This window comes from Zea mays, chromosome 2 (assembly GCF_902167145.1).
Source record: "Zea mays cultivar B73 chromosome 2, Zm-B73-REFERENCE-NAM-5.0, whole genome shotgun sequence".
NCBI lineage: Eukaryota > Viridiplantae > Streptophyta > Magnoliopsida > Poales > Poaceae > Zea > Zea mays.
In genome coordinates, this window is record NC_050097.1 from 197408107 (window position 1) to 197412935 (window position 4829).

At 45.9% G+C, this 4829-nt stretch overlaps 1 pseudogene across 1 annotated transcript; it reads right to left on the reverse strand.

The window, feature by feature from the left end:
- Nucleotides 1-708: 708 nt before the first annotated feature.
- On the reverse strand, nucleotides 709-3893 carry LOC103647561 (uncharacterized; annotated as a pseudogene). Its single transcript, NR_163467.1, has 2 exons — nucleotides 3030-3893; nucleotides 709-1855 (listed from the first exon to the last, which is right to left on the reverse strand). The product of NR_163467.1 is annotated as an uncharacterized protein (transcript).
- Between the last annotated feature and the right edge of the window lie 936 nt (nucleotides 3894-4829).

Genomic DNA, 4829 nt, shown 5'->3' on the forward strand with positions numbered 1-4829 from the left:
TAATTGAATAAGCGTCAACATATTTTTGACGGTTTTGTTGGAGACAAAGCAAAACAGATCTCCTAAGATGGTCGACAAAAAGCCATCGGACGATCAACTGATCGAAGAGATTCACAAGATGTTAGAGGAGGGCGAAGGCCCAAACTATTGCCAACCTAGAGTATGCTCTAACATAATTTTGAGATGGATATGCAGAGAATTCTGAAGAAGTTAGAAGATGTCAACTTAGAATCTTATCCTACTACAACTACATCTAAGGTTGTTGAGAACTGAAAATGACATTGTAGACGGTTCGCTGTCCGGACTATCCGGCGTGACAGCATAGACCGTCCGCGGCAGAGCAACTTCATTAGAACGAGGTAGCAACTTCATCGCCTAGTACAGGCAACTTCTCTACCCACTGACAGTACTGTGCGCTTAGCTTTAATTTGTACCAACTTCTACTGCTTCTACAGTGTTTTTGTCTTACGGATTACAACTGCAGCAGTACAAACAGCCGGCTTTATAGGGTGTTTGGTTTGAGGAATGAGCTAGTCCATCATCTTCTCACTCCTCACTATTTTTGTTTGGTTTGTGGAATGGAATGAGTTGATCCATCACCACATCATTCCTCATAGTTAGTTAGTTAGTACTAATATGAGGAATGAAGTCATCCCACTAAATTTGAGGAATAACCCATGATGAACCACCTTAATTTAGATGTAGTGATTCCGTAAACCAAACACCCCTTAATATACTGAGTCAATATATCTAATACTAGATTATATCTCAAACCCATTTTGGTCGCAGACTATCTACACAGAGACGGATAGCATTAGTTACAGCAGAACATGTACTGCAATATACTGTATGGAGAGAAGGGGGCATCAGCGCGCGGAGTGGCAACAGATAAACGGCATCCACGGCTGCTTCTTTTCTTCGGAACTCTTGTCAACGTCCTTACGAGACAGTTTGGCTGGGGAGCTCCAGTGGTGGTCGTCAGAGCCAGATTTGGGTGACCCCGGTTTCATTGACAAGCTGCTGTCCTTGGTCACCCGGCGCCGGAACGACATCACTCGTGCCTTGGTGCTGGGTCTCTTCACTTGGTTCTCCATGCTTGCCTCGGCGAGGAGGACCTTCAGCGGGACACGAACTCTTCCTGGATTCAGCTGGGCACCTGTCGATGCAATCTCTTCATTCAGCTTGTTGTTGCCTCCATCTTGGCCAACCATGATGTTTAGTGGCTGCTTCTCTTCAACGCTACATGTGCTTTCTGCTGCAGCCATCTCCTTTGCAGTCTGCGTTTTGTGTTCAACGTCATTTGCATTAAACCGTGCGTTAGTCTCCCTTGCATCAGTATCTTCAGTCTGCTTATTTTCTTCCAAATTTTCTATGCTCTGTACTTCGCCCAACTCCTTTGTGTCGCTAGCTTGTGTCTGTTCTTCAACATAATCTGTCTATTGTACATCATTCATCCCTGCAGCAGCGCCTTCAATCAGCTTGTTTTCTTCAAAATTTTCTATGTTCTGTACTGTGCCCAACTCCTTTGTGTCACTAGCTTGTGTCTGTTCTTCGACATAATCTGTCTGTCGCACATCATTCATCCCTGCACCGATGCTTTCAACCAGCTTATTTTCTTCAAAATTTTCTATGTTCTGTACTGCGCGCAACTCCTTTGTTTCGCTAGCTTGTGCCTTTTCTTCGACATAATCTGTCTGTCGCACCTCATTCATCCCTGTATCGGTGCCTTCAATCAGCTTATTTTCTTCAAAATTTTCTATGTTCTGTACTACACCCAACTCCTTTGTGTCGCTAGCTTGTGGCTGTTCTTCAACATAATCTTTATGTCGTACCTTATTCATCCCTGCAGCGGTGCCTTCAAACAGCAAAGTTGACATGGAAAGCGGCCATAAAATGAGACGTGAAAGGATGGAATATACCCAAGAATTTAGGGTGTGTTTGGTTTGGCTTTTGCCCTTTAAAATCTAAAAGCCAAACCAAAGGGCTGGATCTAAAAACAGCTTTTTCTAAAAAGCTGACTTTCTCGCAGTGCAAAATTAAAAGTATCCATGAACATGCTTTTATTAGATTTTGGATGGAACTGTGAAACATATATTGAAGAATTTTTAACGATTTTTAGTGGTTTACACCAAACGGTTTTAAACTTTTTAATAGCTCACGGCCCACAGCAGTTTTTTTCATAGCCACAGCCCAGCCAAACAGACCCTTAGCTTTAAATAGGAGAGCATAAAAAATAGTTATCCATATGACTAAACCTTGACTTGTGGTTTCTTTGGGTTTAACTCTAGCCTACCTCAATTTACTTGGGACAAAAGGTTTGCTACTGTTGTTTTTGTTATTAGTATATGTAAATACTGTGAGTCTACAATACAGGTCTCGGTGTACAGTCAACTTCAGAGGTGCAGTCTAAGATGGCAAGGCAATGGGATTAGATAAATTCCCTCCATACTATACTACTACAGTACTACAATACTCGATCAGACAAACTAAAAATGAAGATGAAGCATAAGCCATCAATTAAATTGGCAAAGGATGCAAAACAGTGGACTATTTTTACAATGCAACAATGGTGTGCATTCCCTAATGCTCTGTTTGGATGTCGATATTGAAGAGGATGGAATTGAATTGAGTTGAATACCAAATCATGCATGGTATTGAAATTAGATGTAATTTCAATTCTATTGTTTGGATGTCACTGAATTAGAGTTTGGAATTGTGCGGTCTAATTCCACACGATAACGAGGGGTGAGGCTTTGTATTGGGAGAGGGGGTTTCTAGTTATAATCCAATTCCCGGGAATTAGGCCTCTGATTCCAAATCTCAATTCCACGTGCAACCAAACAACAGAATTTAGGAAAGCTAATTTCAATTCCCAATTCTGTGCTCCAATATCTACATCTAAACGGGATGCAACCAAATGATATTTGAGCTCACAGAAAGTAACCAGCGAAATAAATGGATATACAACAGAATTCATTAGTGCAAACTTACACCAAACAATGTGTAAATGAAGAGTCAGAAATTCTTACTTGAGTTATGGCATTGTTGAACTTCAGCCATCCTAGTTTGGTTAGAGACTGTTGGTTGATCCACCATTAGGGATGTAGAGTCAACCGATTCAACAACATTTTGTACCTCCAAAAGGCAACTCTTAGTGGGAAGTTCAAATAAGTCATCATTCTTGTCATCATCTAGATTAAATGGATTTTTGACAGAAGATGCTTGATTCATTAGTAAAGTATCATGTTTCTGACTGGTAGAAAACTGATCTTCTGTACGGATCTCAGGGACAATATGCTTGTTGCAGACTTCCTCTTTAGTGAACCCATTAGTCTTCTGTATGGAAAAAAAATCTTCTAAAGTATCTGTTTGTGGCCTCTCTGCAAAGGTGAATTCTACATCATCGACATTAGTAACAGGAGTATCATCCATCTTGGTAACAGGAAGATCATCCTGAAAACCAGCAATGGGACATCTCAAAGTTTTCTTGCTAGAATTCTCAACAGGTTGACTATCATCAGGTACATCCTCAACACTCCAGTTCTATCTGGGGAGCTCCATGGAACAATCTGTAACAGTATTATCAGTGCAAACAACATTCAGATCACTCCCAATTGACATAGCATTAGTGCCAGGATTGGTTATTGTTTCCAACTGAACATTATCTGATCCTACTACTAATAATCTTGGTGATGCTTCAGGCATGGTATGAAGAATATTCTATCTTCCATAAAACCTTCTACATTTCTTGAGCATGTAGACTCTGATTCTGGTTCCAAAATTACCAGGCGGGGTTCCTGAAGGGTTGAAGCATTCAAGCAGCCAATCATCGCAGTATTGTCGGCGTTTCGACCCCGGGGGGTCCCTGGACTGACGAGTAAATTGTCGCCGCGTGTCCCAGCCCAGATGGGTCGGCGCCAGACGGAGCACGAAGGGGGGAAAAAGGGAGGCAGGCGAAAGGGGAAACCCGCGGCCTTCGTGTTGTCCTGCGCCCAGGTCGGGTGCGCTTGCAGTAGGGGGTTACAAGCGTCCGCGTGGGAGAGAGCGAGGGACTTTACGCGTCGTCCCGTTCTCCCGCGCGACCAACCTTCTCGTACGAGAGCCCTGGACCTTCCTTTTATAGGCGTAAGGAGAGGGCCCAGGTGTACAATGGGAGATGTAGCAGTGTGCTAACGTGTCTAGCAGAGAGGAGCTAGAGCCCTAAATACATGCCGTCGTGGCAGCCGAAGAGGTTTTGGCACCCTGTTCATGTGATGTCGCGGCCGTCGGAGGAGCGCTGGAGCCTTGCGGAAGGACAGCTGTCGGGGCTGTCGAGTCCTTGCTGACGTCTCCTTGCTTCCGTAAGGGGCTGAGAGCCGCCGTCATCATGGAGCACGCGGGGCGCCATCATTATTTGTTTACCGGGGTGAGCCAGATGGGACGCCGGTCTTGTCCCCCGTAGCCTGAGCGAGCTAGGGATAGGGTAATGATGACTCCCCCTGTGACGTGGTCGGCCCGAGCCCTAGGTCGGGCGAGGCGGAGGCTCCTCCGAGGTCGAGGTCGAGTCTGTCTTCCGAGGTCGAGGTCGAGTCCGAGCCCTGGGTCGGGCGAGGCGGAGACCGTCGTCCGAGGCCAAGGCTGAGTCCGAGCCCTGAGCTCGGGCGAGGCGGAGTTCGTCGTCTTCCAGAGCCGAGGCTGAGTCCGAGCCCTGGGGTCGGGCGAGGCGGAGTTCGTCGTCTTCCGGAGCCGAGGCTGAGTCCGAGCCCTGGGGTCGGGCGAGGCGGAGTTCGTCGTCTTCCGGAGCCGAGGCTGAGTCCGAGCCCTGGGGTCGGGCGAGGCGGAGTTCGTCG